The sequence below is a fragment of the Trichosurus vulpecula genome, chromosome 1 (assembly GCF_011100635.1).
Source record: "Trichosurus vulpecula isolate mTriVul1 chromosome 1, mTriVul1.pri, whole genome shotgun sequence".
Taxonomy (NCBI): Eukaryota; Metazoa; Chordata; class Mammalia; order Diprotodontia; family Phalangeridae; genus Trichosurus; species Trichosurus vulpecula.
This window is the reverse complement of record NC_050573.1, coordinates 167388138-167405126: the sequence shown is the minus strand read 5'-3', so window position 1 is coordinate 167405126 and position 16989 is coordinate 167388138. Positions and strand designations below refer to the sequence as shown.

At 41.4% G+C, this 16989-nt stretch overlaps 1 protein-coding gene across 3 annotated transcripts in view; it reads right to left on the bottom strand.

Annotated features, from left to right (window-relative positions):
- The window catches only part of RIPK1 (receptor interacting serine/threonine kinase 1), a 59294-nt gene extending 46173 nt beyond the window's left edge, over window positions 1-13121 (bottom strand). The window contains exon 1 of one of the 3 annotated variants that reach the window (XM_036765633.1): window positions 12858-13121. The gene's annotated coding sequence lies outside the window, so the exon portion shown is untranslated. Of the gene's footprint in view, window positions 1-12256; window positions 12559-12857 lie in introns of those variants that run through there. The other 2 variants (XM_036765651.1, XM_036765642.1) reach the window with 2 other exon arrangements.
- Window positions 13122-16989: the final 3868 nt, after the last annotated feature.

Here is a 16989-nt window from a genome sequence, read left to right as displayed (position 1 = left end):
AATCTGCCCTCCACATAGCTGCCAAAATAATATTCCTATTGTGCAGGTCTGACCCTACCCAACAAATTTCTGTGGCTCTCTATTACCTCCAGGACCAAACACAAAGTCCACTATTGGCCCCTTCCTTTCCAGTCCCTCCACACACTCTGCGTGTAGCTTACTTTCTGTTCATCACACACAACACTTCCATTTTTCATTTTCTTGTCTTTGCATTAGTTAACCCCCACACCTGGGGGTTATTCACCTTCTAGACTTCCTTTAAGACTCAGCTCAAATCCCACCTCTTCAAGAAGCATTTCCTGTCTGCTGCCAAAGTCTCCTTTTAAAAAGCAATGAGAGAGAAATATGTATATGAAAATATGAATCTGAAATTTAAAAAAATACATGTAAGTATGATTGTACACATATAGTCTGTATCAGATTGCTTTCTGTCTTGGGGAGGTGGAAGGGGAGGGAAAAAATTTGTAACTCAAGATCTTTCAAAAAATGAATGTTGAAAATTATTTTTACATGTAATTAGAAAAAATTAAATACTATTAATTAAAAAATAAGTAGAAATGAGAGTTGAACTAGGAAAAAAATACATGTAAGTATTTTCTATTCATCCCTAAGTACCTTCCTGGCTCTGATGCTTCTGTTGGTTACCCTGTATTCTAGTTTAGCAATCTCTCAGCCAGATAGGCGGTTCACACTGAGTGTAGAGCTCTTGTGGCGCAATTACCACATTGTGTTATCATGCAGCTACACACATCAGTGAAAATTTGAATGATTTCTCTAGCTTGGAAAGGACTGAGCAGTATCATCTACAGGAAGTGATGAGTTTTAACAGGGGCTGTGAAACCTACATATCCTTTAAGAATATAGCCCAAAGAATTGGAAATCGAGGGTACGCCCATCAATTGGTGAATGGTTGAACAAGCTGTGGTATGTGATTGCTATGGAATACCATTGTGCTATAAGAAATGAAGATCAAGATGCTTTAAAAAAAACAACCAAAACAAAACCCTGAAAAGATATGCATGAACTGATTACAAAGTGAAGTGAGCCGAACCAGGACAACAGTATACATAGTAACAGCAATATTGTACTATGATCAATTGTGAATGACTTAGCTATTCCCAGAAATACAATGACTGAAGGCAATTCTGAAGGACTTCTGATGAAAATGCTATCTACCTCCAGAGAAATAACTGATAGAGTCAAAGCAAATCGATGCATACTTTTTTAAACTTCATTTTTCTTGGTTTTTTTTTTTGGGGGGGGAGATATCTATGTTTTCTTTTGCAACATGAAAAATATAGAAATATGTTTTACATGACTGCACATCTATAATCTATATCTAATCACTTGCCTTGTTAACAGGGGGTGGGGAGGGAGGAAGAATTTTAGAACTCAAAATTTTAAAAATAACAAATGTTTAAAAAATTTTACCTTAAATAAAAAATAGTTTAAAAAAAAGAAAAGAAAAAAGAACGAAAGAAATGACAAGCAAGATGCTTTCAGAAAAATCTGGAAAGACTTAAATGAACTGAAGCAAAGGAAGCAGAACCAGTAGAACAGCGTACGCAGTAACAACAATATTATACTATGGTCAACTGTGAATGATTTAGCTATTCTCAGAAATACAGTGATTGAAGACAATTCTGAAGGACTTAGAATGAAAATGCTATCTACCTCCAGAGAAATAACTGATAGAGTCAAAGCAGATCAATGCATACTTTTTTAAACTTTATTTTTCTTGAGGTTTTTTTTTTTGGTCTGTGTTTTCTTTCACAACATGACTAATATGGATATGTTCTGCATGACTGCACATGTATAATCTATATCAAATTGCTTGTCTTCTCAATGAGGGGGATGGAAAAGAGGGAGAAGGAATTTGGAACTTACAAAACAAATGTTAGAAATTGTTTTTACATGTGATTGGAAAATTTTTTTAAAAAATGAGCATAGCCCAGAATGACACATAATAATAAGGAAGTAAGCAAAAAAAAATTATTAAACACTTTCTTGGTGTCAGGCACTGTGCTAAGTACTTTATAAACATTATTTCATTTGATCCTCACAACACCCCAGGAGGTAGGTGCTATTATTATCCCCATTTTATGGATAGGGAAACTAAGGCAGACAAGGGGACTTGCCTAGGGTTACACAACAAATAAATGTCTGAAGCCAAATTTGAAGTTGGGTCTGCCTGACTCCAGGCCCAGCACCCTCTCCACTGTGTCATCTAGCTGCCTCTAGGCGTAGAACTTTATAACTGGGAAGGACTAATCCAATAGGATTCAAACCAATCCAACAAGCATTTATTATGTGTCCACCACGTGCACAGCACTGTGCTAGGTGCTTCAGATACAAAGACACAAATGAAAACATAATCCTTTCTATCAGAGCGTTTACATTCTACTGATGGGCCACACCAGGTAGAGAGATAAGCATATATCTGATTCTCTGAGTAGGGAGTGAGTACTAACAACCAGGGGAATCAGGGAAGGCTTCCAGTAGAAGGCAGCACAGGAAGTGAAGCCTGAAGAGAGCCAGAGATTCTAAGAAGTAGAAATGAGGAAGGAGTGCACTCTAGGTATGGGGAGGCAGATGACAGAATGATGAGTTTGGTGAAGAGCAGCCAGGCCACTTTGGCTGAGATGTAGCTTGGATAAGGAACAATGATGTGGTGCAGTGGATAGATCACTAAACTTGGAGTCTGGAAGACCTGAGTTTCCAATGGTGGGAGGTGGGGTGTCCTGTGTTTTCTTTTGCAACATGACAAATATAGAAATATGTTTTGCATGACTGCACATCTATAATCTATATCTAATCACTTGCCTTCTTAATGGGGGGATGGGGAGGGAGGGAGGGAGGAAGGGTTTGGAATTCAAAATTTTAAAAAACAAATATTAAAAAAATTTTACATCAAATTTTAAAAAAATAGTAGAAAAGAAAAGAAAGAAATTACAAGCAAGATGCTTTCAGAAAAATCTGGAAAGACTGTTTCAGACACTAACTAGCTATATGACCCTGGGCAAGCTACATAAGCCCTCTCAGCCTTGGTTTTCTCATTTGGAAATGGGGATAATAGCAACACCTGCCTTACAAAGTTGTTGGCAGCTAGGTGGCTCAGTGGGTAAGAGTAAAAGGCCTGGAGTCAGGAAGACCTTCAAATCTGGTCTCAAACATTTACTAGCTGTGTGACCCTGGAAAAGTCAGTTGCTTGACACTGAAATCCTTAGTTTCCTGAGGCTGTCACCATTAAGTTTTATACATCAAATTGCCTATTTGCCATACTTGTTCACTGTGTCACTGAGGTATGCTGTCATTGAAGACTGTGTCTCAAGGGGTTCCTAAGAAAGAATTTATAAATAATCATGTGTTTCTGCCTTTTTCTGGAGAAAGATGGTAGAAGATCTTGACTACTAGGCTAAGTAGTCTGGTCTTTATCTTTTAGGAAATAGGTAGTTATTGAGGGTATTTCAGCAGGGAAATATAATGATCAAGAAAGATTAATCCAGTTGTGATTTTAGAAAACAATCTGGGAACAATGTTCAAGATGACTTACAAGGGATTGTAGCAGTAGAAGTCGAAGTAGGCCAACAATTTAGGAGGCTACTAAAATAATAGAGTTATGTGGTAATTCAGTCCTTATCTACACTTATGGCATTGGGAACAGAAAGGAAAAGATGGAGGTGAGTGACACGAGAGAGTTGGTGCCTGCATTTAGAAGGATGGCATCATTGACAGATAACAGGAAAGTTGGGAGAGTAGACAGGCTTTAACAAGAAAGCCTAGAAATGTCAGTGGTGTCAAACTCAAAAAGAAATAGGGGCTAATAATCTGTTCATAAGGATCCTTGTGGGTTGCATCTTGATGTAGTTTCACAATGTAATATTATTTGTTTTGTTGTATTTTTATTTATTTTGTTAAGTGTTTCTCAATTACATCTGGTTCAGGCTTCACCTGGGAGTGTTGTGTGCTGCATGTGGTCTCATATTTGAAACCTCTGACTTATGGGTCCATAACATGAACACTTCTCAATTCAGTTCAGCTCTGTTAAGGCCTCTGTGCCAAGCACTGTGCTAGGCTTTCTTCTGTCTGTTATTGTGTATACTGTTACTGTGTATACTGTTCTCCTGGTTCTGCTCACTTCACTTCGTATCAATTCATGTAAGTCTTTCCAAGTTTTTCTGAGAGCATCCTGCTCATCATTTCTTACAGCCTAATAGTATTCCATCACAATCATATACAGATTATTCAGCCATTCCCCAAATCAATGGGCATCCCCTCAATTTTGAATTCTTTGTCACCACTAAAAGAGCTGCTATAAGTATTTTTGTGTATATAGGTCCTTTTCCTTTTTTAAAAATCTCTTTTGGACACAGACCTATTAGTGGTATTGCTGAGTCAAAGGGTATGCCTAGTTTTGTAGCCCTTTGGGGGCGGTTAAATAGCTCAGTGGATAGGGCGCTTGACCTGGAGTCAGGAAGACCTGAGTTCAAATCCAGCCTCAGATACTTACAAGCTGTGTGACCCCGAGCAAGTCACTTAACCTCTGTTTGCCTTAATCCACTGGAGAAGGAAATGGCAAATAGCTCTAATTTCTATGCCAAGAAAATCCCATGGATAGTATGGTCCATCGGGTCAGGAAGAGTCAACAACAAGAGCCTGTTGGGCACAGTTCCAGACTGGTTGGATCAGTTCACAACATCACTATTGAGTGTGCTAGTGTCCCAATTTTCCCCTCCAATATTTGTCATTTTACTTTTGTCATATTAGACAACTGATAGGTGTGGGGTGGTACCTCAGGCCTATGTTAATTTGCATTTCTCTAATCAATAGTGATTTATATCATTTTTTCACATTATGGTAAATAAGCTTTTAGTTTTTTAAAGGAAAGATATATCATAAAACACTGCAAATTAAGAATTTAAAATCAATAAGAATTTAGTAAGCATTCACTATTGTCCAGCCCCCAATCTCAACTTCTTCCTTGTAATTACAGTTGCTTTTTAGGGCTTGGAAGAGCTCCACAGAATTCCGTGAAATGGAGAATTTGCCCCCAGATCACTAAACAAGGACCCTCTGATCACTAACTTTATGATTTAAATTAATGAGATAGCACGGTATAACAAAGAGCACAGGACATTAGAGTGAAACGATCAGGGTTCTTCTGTAACCTCTGCCACTCATTAACTAACTGACTTTGGGAGAGTCATCTAACCACATTGAGTCTTCGTTTTCTCATCATGTAAAATGAGGCTAATAATATTTGTACTACCTGTCTCCTAGCGTTGTTGTAACGATCAAATGAAGTAACATAAGTAAAATGTTACATAGATGGATATAAGAGTCTTGGAATAATAGAAGGCTGAAATTGAAAATGTGCTTCCTTCCTCACAAATGAGAATAAATGAATGAATGGAAGGAAGGAAAAAAGAGAGAGGGAGGGAGGAAGGGAAGGAACAAAGGAGGGAGGAAGAGGAGGAAGGAAGAAAAGAAAGGAAGAAGGAAGGAAAAAAGGAAGGAAGGAAGGAAGGAAAAGGAAGGAAGGAAGGAAGGAAGGAAGGAAGGAAGGAAGGAAGGAAGGAAGGAAGGAAGGAAGGAAGGAAAGAAGGGCATTTATAAGCACTTACTATATGCCGGTATCTAAAATACAAACAAGGAAGGCAGTCTCTGCCCTTAGGAGCTTACATTCTAATAGAAGAAGACAACACATACAGAGGAGTAGTGGCTGGGAAGTGTGTTTTGGTCTGGGAAGTCACAGGGATGGTAAATAGAAGAAAAAATAAACATTCTCCTTTGAGGAATGATAGTTGAATTGATTACTTTTCTCAACCTAGTTAGAAATTAGATTAGACTGCTCTCCTTCATATAACTCCAAACTCCAAAGTTCAGTAGCATCTCTCTAGAAGCAAATGTTCTCTTGTTAGTGTAAAATGAGTGGCTAACTTCAAAGGGCTTAGACCTATCACTTTTGCATAGATTTTTGCCCCTGTGAACATAATGCTCCATCGGAGTCTAGAAGCTGCCATGCCAAAAATAGGATAAATGCGCTCTGAGATTTGCAAGTTATATGACATATACATATAGAGGCTTTTCTTCTGCTCTTGGGAATCTAATTAAGAGACACAGAAAAGCAGACTGTAATATCATTACTATCAATGAAAACAAGATAGAGATTGGACCTGTGCTTTCATTGGAGTAGGGAGCTCTAGAATGAGGGATCTCCCTCTATCAGTACAAGCAAGCACCCTTCTCCCCAGTTTATAATCTCTGAGAATTGCCCAGAGCACTGAGAAGTTTGTGACTTGACCAGTCACACAGACAGTATGTATGCACATGTCAGAGATGGGGCTTGAACTTGGTTCCTCGTGGCTCCAAGGCCAGCTCTCTGTCCATTATTCCAAGGCACCTCTCTTAGCAATGAAATAAGAGTATAAATATCAATTGTTTTCTTAATTGCTGCTGGAAAGAAGCACAATATTTGAGAAGCACTTGTACCTGAAACTCACATGATCTTAAAACAGATTGAGGATGCAGGGCTAAACCTCTGAATGTCAATGAAATTAATTCAAAGCCACTCCTTCAGGACTGAATGTCAACACGACATGAATTCTATATATGTATGGCAGGAAATTGACAGTTGCGTGTGAGCCTGTAGAAAAGATTAGGATCTAGAAGGCAGTGGTTCTATAGCTTAATATTTTAACTCACCCACTGTCTAAACACAGTATTCTACCAAATGTATCTCATACATACTACTCTGTATCTCATACATACATCTCATACTGCTATGACCTTTAAAAATGCCCATATGGGATACACAGTATTTAGCTTCCGAAGGATAACACCAAATAGTTGCTCACCAGTTTGGAAGTGGTCATCCTTGAGAGTTAGCTCAACCAGTAAAAAATATGGGTTCATTTATTCATTCCCCAAATATTTACTAAGAGCAGAACTTTTTTTTCTTTCAGTTTTAACCTTCCATAACTTTCAAGAACTATGGAAGATACAATGAGTAAGATACAGTGTCTGCTCTCAAGTGGTATGTTCAATTCATGCTATTTGGTAGCCAGAGATTACCCTAGAAAAGCATTCTGTAAATGCTTGCCATTGGTCAGAAAGGGAAGCTGCCCACAGAAATGTGTATCCACTTCTGTAAATGTTCTTTGCCATTTTTGCCTGAAAGACTATTAAAACGTATGCTTTATAGAACTAGGAAAACAGTATACACAAATTCTAAAAGAATGGAAATGGAAAAAACAAAGACCATAAAACAACCAAAATGGAATGATGTGAAATTATAAAGACCAAGCTTGGCACCAGGGAGAAAATATATAAGAAAATATCCACTCCCTACCCCACTTCTTTGAAGGGGTAGGGGATCATGGTTGTGGAAAATCACATATAATGCCAGGTTTTTTCCCTGATGTATTGATTGATTTTGTTTTAAAAATCCTCTTTTGTATTTTAAAAATTATTTCTTATAAGAGATAGCTTTCTAAGAAGGGAAAAGGGGATATAGAATGAAACATAGGCAATATAAAAACAAAAGATAGCAATAAAATCTATTTAAAAACAAAAAGGAAAATAAAGAAAAATGCATGCTTTACTCATGGGTAGTCAGTAATGTCATCTCTGCATACCAAAGATGGTATTGTTTTATTATGGAGAACGGAATCAAGAGAAAGAGAGGGACAGAGATACAAAAGGGGGCAGGGAGGGAAGGAGGAGAAGAACAGGAAGAAAGAACCATAGATCACTCCGGATAGAAAAATCACTGAAAAACTTTGCATGTCCAATCTTTTATTATTCCTCATTTCCTTATACTTTCAATTTCAATCTTACTTTGGTGTAATAAGCAACACTTCCTCCTTCTCAACACACCATGAAAATTTTCTGTGACTATAGTTGTCAACAAGCCCTTGCCTAAAAGATCTAGTCAGTGTCAAGGTGGTACAAACTTGGAGCAAAGTTTTTACTAGCATGTATTCAAGACCCTTGTTTAAATCCTAAGACTCAAAGCAAAACTTTGAAAACAAGTTTTTCTCCAGGCTACCATTTTAAGAAAAATTCTTATCTTGTATTCTTCAGGGGCCTCTCTTTGTTTGGTTATTTTTGTTTTGTTTTTGGCAGGGCAATTGGGGTTAAGTAACTTGCCCAAGTACATGTGTCAAGTATCTGAGGCGGAATTTGAACTCAGGTCCTCCTGACTCCAGGGCTGGTACTCTACTCACTGCGCCACCTAGCTGTCCCAACAGGGAACTCTCTTTTTGTCAGGCCCCTAACTCTACAGGGACTGTTTGAACTGTACTCATACTTGACAAATAACTGCCTTCTGTTAAGTTCTTTTTAAGACAATCATTTTATTTCTTTCATGCAACTTTAGTCAATACATTATTCTTTTAGTGTTTAGAACTACATGGTAAAATTGTTACTATTTTTTTTTTTTTACCAAAACACTTCCATTTAATTTTACCAGCCTGATTCCATTTTTTTCCATCAATTGTGGAATAGTAAAAGTGAACTACAAATCTAAATTCAATAATATTTGGTATTGGCTATGATTGTAATGCCCATCATATGCCCATAATGCCCTAGAGAAGATTTCGGGGGCAGGAGATAAATCATATACTTCCATACTCGGCATTTTTGTACAGGTAAAACTGTGTTTAAATGATCATAGAAAGCCTTACAGGGAGGTGAACCATCCCGGAAATACAAAGTTTTGACAAAGGGGAGATCATATCTGGAGTATTAAGTTGAATTGTAGATAACATATTTTAAAAGAGATTGACAAGCTAGAAAAAGGAGGGCAACTAGCATAATGCTATATGAGTGTTGATTAAAGAAGCTGGGGAAGAGAAAACTTAGTGTGGGTAGAGCTGGGGGTGGGCATGATAGCTGTTTTTAAGTATTTGAAGGGCAGTCAGGGAGAAGAGGGATTTAATTTGGTCTGCTGGATGCCAGAAGGCAAAACTAGGAGCGATGGATAAAAGTTCTAAAGAGAAAGATTTACATTGGGATTAAGAAAGAAAAAAAACCCAAACACTTCTAAACATTAGAGTTATACAAAGTGGAATGGTCCGCTGTAAGGTTAATGGGGAATGAGATCTTCCCTGCCTATCAATAGGCCTCATGTGGAGTCTACTAAAGGAAGTGTGCTTGCTTGTAGGAAGGCTTACACGCTTTTTGTTAATTTCTCTTTTTTTTGAGGTGGGGAAGGCAGGGGAATTGGGGTTAAGTGACTTGCCCAAGGTCACACAGCTAGTAAGTGTGTCAAGTGTCTGAGGCCGAATTTGAACTCAGGTCCTCCTGACTCCAGGGCCGGTGCTCTACTCACTGAGCCACCCAGCTGCTCCAGTTTTTGTTAATTTCTAATTAGGCACTAAGCGTAAATGGTATATATTCTAAGAGATGAGCTTTTGCTTTGGGAGCTTACTTATGAGAAAGATGTTGTGATACCCTGGTCGAGACTCTTGAGTGGCTGTATGTTCAAAGCATCGACTCCTCTGAGGTAAAGGATCTCTCAATTCAGTGGTGGATGTAAAGCTTTGATTCAGGCAGTAGAGCCCTGTCTATTGGTCTTTATTTCCCTTCTCCATATTTCCTGTGTTTGTATTTTATGTGATTAAAAAAGAAAGACTGTTGACCCTGAAATAGCTATCTTTCCTTAGTAAAGCAGATAAAAGAACCTGCACTTGCAACCATCCTGGGTATGCCAGTGTGGTTGCTGTTGCAACTTTCCTCTTTGGCAGAGAGTACAGTAAGCCTTTACTATAGACCTTCAAGCGACAATCGGGTGGGAATGTTATAAGAAAGGATTACTATTTGTAGTATGGGGGCTAGAATAGGATCAAGGACAAGAATCTAGGACCCCAGATTTAGACCCTGAAAGGACCTCAGAGGACCTCTAACCTAATTTATTTATCTTACACATGGCAAAACTGAAGCCCAGGGACGGTAAAGTGATTTGGAGAAGGTACTGAAGGTAGTGTCAGAAGACATGGGTTGGACTAGATGACATCTGAGTTTTCTTCCAATTTGGATTCTGTGATCCCGTTAATTATTTAATTTGTTGCTGTTCAGTCATTTTTTCAGTCATGTCTGACTCTTCATGACCCCATTTGGGGGTTTTCTTGCCAAAGATACAGGAGTGGTTTGCCATTTCCTTCTCTATCTCATTTTACAGATGAGTAAACTAGGGCAAACAGGGTTAAGTGACTTGCCCAGGGTCACACAGCTAGTAAGTATCTGAGGCTGGATTTGAACTTAAGAAGATGAGTCTTCCTGACTTCAGACCTGACACTCTATCCACTGTGCTACCTAGCTGCCCAAAATTATATACATATATACAAAATTATAACATAATTAGAAAGCAGTTTCTAAGTTATAAGGTGTTTTTGCACACATCATCTCATTTGAGTCTGGCAATAACTCTACAGAGTAGGTATGATTCCCTTTTTATAGATAAGGAAATAAAGATCGGAGAAATTAAGCAAATTGCCCAAAGTAAGTGGTAGAGACTGGACACAAGAGTTTAGGTCTTCTAACTCACATGTTCTTTTCTCTTTCCAGTTGGTGGTACAGAGGATAGAGCACTGGAGTCAGGAAGAACTGAGTTCAAATCCAGCCTCAGACACTTAGTAGTTTTATGGCCCTGGGTAAGTCACTTAATCTGTATTTGCCTCAGTTTCCTTATCTGTAAAATTGGGTAAATACTAGAATCTTCCAGAGTTGTGAAGATAAAACGAGATCGTCATTGTAAAGTACTTAGCACAGTGCCTGGCACATAGTAGGTGGTATGTAATTGTTGGCTATTATAATTATTATCATTATTATTATAATGTCATGCTGCCTGTCTCCATACTTTATACATCAGGAATACACGCTCAGCCCTTTGAGGAACTCCTTTCTTAAAATCTTTCATTGATAATTTTTTGTTTATAAATATTGTTACTTCTATTTCTGAAAGCGCAAGCTCCAAAGGATTATTTAATTTATTGTATATTTATATCCCCAATACCTGGCACATAATAGGCATTTATTAAATGTTTGTTGACTGCTTCATTGATCCCTGCATCTCACTGTGGACACAGAGATAGGGATAAGGATCAGACCTATTTTTTCATTGGTATAGGAAGCTTCAGGCTGAGGAAACTACATCTATCAAGGCAGGTCAGCACCTTCTCTCCAACTTGGGATCTTGGAAATACTTGTACAGGGTCACACATGATATGTGTCAGAGGAGAGACTCCCAGATACAATCCTATTTTCCTCGGCATCTCCATTTTACAAATGAGGAAACTGAGGTAGAAAAGGCCTAAGTGACTTGCCCATGGTCACCCCAGATATTCAGAAGCTCATTTGATAGCTCTGTGACCTAGCTTCTCCAACTGGCAAACACAGAATGATCATATGTGGAAAAGAACAATTGCTATTATCCTGTGAACCAAATAGGGCCAATGATTCTAATTTGACTCATAGCAACTTGCCCTAACTTTGATTGTTGAGCAAAACACTCTAAGTGAAAACTGTGGTAAAAATTCTATTGCCAATGCCACAATTTATTAAAATAGCCAATAGAACTTTAAACAATTATACATCTCTCATACATAAACGGTGCAAAATAAGGCGGATAGTACACAGAAATAAAACAGCAATAACTCCCTTTCCAAAAGCAAAATACACTTATATGTAAGAGAAAAAAATGTCGGTTATACCGGAGCATCTATCTGATTTTTACCTAAAGCCTAGACAGAGGCTATCTATAGAGATTGTGGCTTAAAGCATTTAAGAACCAGCTTTTGGGCCCCACTTTCGGTCCACTTCCTCCCCCTCTCCCCTCAATCCCCCACCCCAATCTTCCCCAGAAGATCCGGGCTGTCCACGCAGCACGAAGCCTTTACCCTTCCCTTCCCACCCCACACCCATCCCTACTACCCACACATTTCTCCTCTCTACTGATTTCCCTACTCAACTCAAGGAAGTATCTTGGGACAAGTGTGTCGCCCGCAATAGGATTCAGTTGTTTTTCTTCCCAAAGTCAACTAGGATACACCGGTGTGGACAGCTCGCCCAGTTAACCGTGGGAGACATAGCTCTTCCATCTACACGTCTGTGTTTTAGCAATATAGTCTCATATATGTATTTCTATATTTGTAGAGGAAGAAACTGAGACAGGCAGACACGGGCCCAGAGACTGAGACAGAGACACATTCCCAAGTCGTTCTTATATACAGGTATTGACTGTTAGACAGAGAACCTGGCATTCTCAGAGTCAGTCCCTCGCGGAAGGTCAAGTTCACGGCTGGAGCGCTCAACGAAGCCTTTCCGCCCCGACCTCCCAGATTAGACTACGGGCCGCCCCTCCGGTGCATCGAACCAAGACCACAACTTGCCCACAGAGCCCTGCTTCACCCCGGCTTCCAGGAAAGAGGCACGCAGCCGTCTAAGCAGAAGGACCGGGACGGACCTCGAGGGCTGTCGGGTTCTATCAGGTGACCAGCCGCCTCTGAGGAGTCCCGGTCCAGATCAGGAAGGCCACAGCGGCGCGGGATTGTGCGCAGAAATTCGCCATTAAAGAATCAATCAGGCAGGCTGGAACCGCGCAGTCGCAGCTTGGGGAAAAGTTAGTTTCTTTTTCGGGGCAACATAAACCTCTCCCCAGCCCAGGGAGAGAGGGAAGTTCTTGGAAGCGACCCCCCGAGCCCCGCCCGAATAAAACTCTGGGACTGCAACAGTGGCAAAGGAGGGGGTCAAGCTTCAAAAGAAAGAAAGGTCTCTAGGGCCCGGAGAGGCCCCTGCAAAGGCCGACTCTGGCCCACGCACGTCCCGGGGGGCGGCCGTCCTCCCGCCCCGCTCACCTGACTCTTTCAAGGGTCCGGCAACTCTGTGACAACCGGTGACAGCGAGGGGCGCCTGGTGGGAGGGGGAAAGGCTGGCCCGCCGGCGGAGCGCTGTCCAAGCCTGGGAGCCACAGACTATGAGCAGAAGCTGCCGGGGTGCGGATCGGCAATAGAATGGAGGAAAAGGAGTAGGGATCCCCGAGGGATGAGCGGCGCTTCCGAGAGTCTGACTGCGCTCAGTCAGCCCCACGCCGGCCTTTATATAGTGTCGGGTCTGGAACCGAAAGTTTTCCGGGCCAACGCACAGGAATGTACCACAACAGAAAGGCGTCTGGGTCACTTATAAATCGGAAACACCTACTGCCAAAGTTTTGCCTGACACGGACTTGTCTTTCAGGTTACATACCACTAAAATAAACACTATCACCACACAGATAAGCAGTATAAAAAAGGGCTGGTAAGGTCCAGAAGTTTAAAAAAAAAGTAATAGCTTTCTTTTACAAAAGTAAAATCCCTCCTACCGTGTAAGAGAAAAAGGAAACATGTCATTTATATCAGAATATCCGGGTGATTTTTGTCCAAATTAAATGCTCTAAACCTTTGTGCCATGTACTCCTTTGGCAGTCTAACGAGGAATGTGGACTCCTCAGAATAATGTTTTTAAATAATAGAAGGCAATGCTAAGTTTCACTTAAAAGTTAGTAAAAATCAAGATGCATTTTTCCTCTATCCAAGTTTGTGGACCCTCACAAAACTATCCGTGGACCCCTTAAAGGTCAATGAAAAATCTCTGGTCTAAAGGTTTGTTGGATGGGTGCTACAAGTGATCTCTGTGATCTCTTTAGAAACCTCACAGATTCTGGCACAAACATTTTAACTACCTTTGATGGGGTGTAGACTGTGAGAACCCCCTTGAATCCCACCCTGAATCTTCCTACTTGATCTGGCTTTTCATGCCCAAATAGCCTAGCCTAGCCTAGCCTTCCATTGTCTGGCTGTCTCTGGATTGCCTTCTGGCTTTCCACCCTTGATCCTGATCAAAATACCTATATCCTACCTCTCTTATTGTCTGTCATCTCCAGGTAGCCTTCAGCTATTTCCCACCCTGGAGTCTGACCTCACCCCAGTCACCCCAGTCTGCTCTAAACCCCTCCTCTACTCATCCCAGACTACCCGAGACCACCCCTCAATTCCTTGCATAATCTTTCTGTATATAAGTCTCATCTTGCCTCCGTGAAGGCGCTCAGATTCAATCTAGCTCAGTGATTGAATCTGGCCGGCTTGTGAAAACAGGTGTCACAAAGGGTGGGATTTCTTAAGACAACCCAATATGCCAAACCCTCAATAAACTTTGTCTTTTACCTTGGCTGAGAAGGCTTCGGTTGAATTCTTTTGGCAGGAGCCTGCCTGTCGGTATTTTTGAGTCTCAAGCACCCCTCAATCCCAAACCTCTTCATTTTGGTTCTCTGAAACCAGGACTACTGCTAATCTCAAGTTCTTCTCCAGCCAGGACTGAAGGTATATAATCCTCCCCCTCTCCCAAACCCCTTCTAGCTCTCCCAAGAATTTTGGAGGTGCTTTTCGGGCCTGACTTCCAAGGTCCCAGTAGGTCAGACAGCTGCCCTCTGTCTTGTACTCAGCCTGATGCGCTCAGGTTCTCGGTCCAGTGGTTTACGTTTGAGGCCATGGACCTGGGCACATCTTCCGAAGCATAGAGGATGGACTCTCTACCTGTAAATGCAAGCCCAAATTCTCAATTCTCTCAGCACTACACAATTGGGAGAACCAGCTCTCCCAAGTCCCTTGGAGGTGTTTTTCCAGCCTGACCTCAGCAGGTCCCAGTAGGCCAGACCGCTAGGAGGCTATCTTGTACTCAGCCTGACACTCTCAGGTGGTTCTTGGTCCAGTGGTTATATTGGAGGCCATGGACCTAGGCATGGCTTCTGAAGCATGGAGGACATGGACAGATACCCCATCCAGGAGCGTATGCCAGATTCCTTCAATTCTCTAGGAATTGGGAAACTCCAGAAGGTATGTTGTAGGTTTTTGTCTTGTTTTATTTTGTTCATCTCTTACACTTACTCCTAACTTCTCCTTTACTATGGAGGAAGGGACTTCCAGCCCAAACGCCCAAAATGGGTCAATCCTTTTCAATTCCTACAAGTTTGCCTTTGGATTGTCTTTTGCAAAATTGGGAAAAATGTAGTTTCTCTAAAGAACTCAAAAAGAATCCCATCCTCAGAAAAGGTTGTAAGATGTTTGTAGCTAGAGCTACCCCACAAAGGGGCAGTGGGGGTGACCAGGACATTTTGGATGACCCCCTTCTTATGGCCCCCAAGGCTTCGGCCCCTCCCCTCTTGGCAACGCCTGCTTAGGTCCCAGCCAAGGATCTTGTTGAGGTACCTCCCTCTGTGGCCCCTTCCCCCAAAAGGACCCTTACTCAGGTTCTGGCCTTGAGGGCTGCCCCTGCAGGCCCTTTAATATCTACCACCATGGGCCTTACCCCCATGGCAGTCTCTGGGGTATCTCCCCCACTGACCTCTTCCCCTCCTCAGGTGCCAGCTGACCCTTTCCCTTGCCAGCTAGATCGCCTGGCCTTGCAGTCCAATCTAGTTCAGCCGGCACCTCCCAGCCCCTCCCTCACAAGAAATGGGACGTCCTATATCCCTCCCCAAGCCTCAGTCTTGACAGTGACTTCAAGGCTTTTTCCCCTGAGGGAAGTGCCTGCCTCACCCCATGGGCCAATCAGAGTGCATGTTCCATTCTCCATTTTAGATCTCATTAGGGTTAAAGAGAAACTGGGGAGATACTCAGAAGACCCCACTAAGTTTACTGAGGGTTTTAGGGATCTGTCCCTACAATTTGATCTTTCTTGGGGTGAATTGCACATCCTCTTCTCTATCTGTTGTACCACTGAGGAGAAGAGGAGGATCTGGGAACACGTCCAAAAATTTGGGGATAGTTGGCTAGCGATAACCCCATAAAATACTCCTCCCAGGAACAGCTGCTGTTTCCAATAGTGACCCAGGATGGAATTATCAAAAGAGTGAGGATAGAGAAAAGAGAGACCATATGATAATTTGCCTGTTAGAAGGCCTAAGAATGGCATTCCAAAAGCAAATAAATTTTCAAAAAATTAGGGAAATTACTCAAGGAGAAACGGAAAACCCTGCTCTTTTCCAAAACTGGATAGTAGAAGCAATTAAGTAGTATACAAATTTGGATTCTGATTCTATAGAAGGGATGGCAATCCTTAGCATGTATTTCATTAATCAGTCTGCCCCAGATATTAGGAGGAAACTGTAGAAACTGGCAACCCCAAACACCTCAGGCCCAATTACTGGAGATGGCCTTTGGAGCCTTTAACAACAGAGACCTAGTTGCAGCAGAGGAAAGAAAAAGCAGGGAAAGGCCTAGAGACAGAGAACATGCTCAATTCTTGGCTGCTGTCATGGCCAGGAAAAGACCCAAGGAGCACCCCTCCAGAGGGCCCCCCTGGAGGAAACCTGGCAGTTTGGACTGTGGGGAAACCTGCTTTCGATGCCACAAGGAGGGTCACTGGTCCAAGGAGTGCCCCTCTAGGGCACCCCCCCAGAGTAAGTCTCCAGGATCGATGCCTCCAGGACCATGCCCAGCATGTGACCAATGTCGCTCCTGGGCTTAGTTCATGGTCCGTTTGCAGTGTCTATTCAAGACTTACATGTATATGTGTGTGTGTGTGTGTGTGTGTATGTGTGTGTCTAATAACAGAAGTGCAATCCAGTTAGACTCTAAATATCTGGCAGATAAAATAAAAACTGTGGTGTGAGAAAAAAAATTATGGGGCTTCTTTTCCATTTTATTGAAATTTTTATATTTTGTTACAATTGAAAGCCCTATCCATTTGCTATAGATGCCCATATTGCTTCACTCAGCTCCTACTTCATAAATGAGCCATATATGACTCATGGGAAAACCTACATCCCTAAAGCTGAGCTGTCTATCCTTGACCTTGGGTAAAGTTCTTAAGGGCATACTTCTCTGCTTTCTGCAGATCAACAATTCAGACTTTAGTATTTAAAAGCAATTCATTCCATACCACATGTTATTTCATTCCTTTTGGAGGGGGCTACACTGCTCTGTTATGGGATAATGATATGGGCCTAATCCT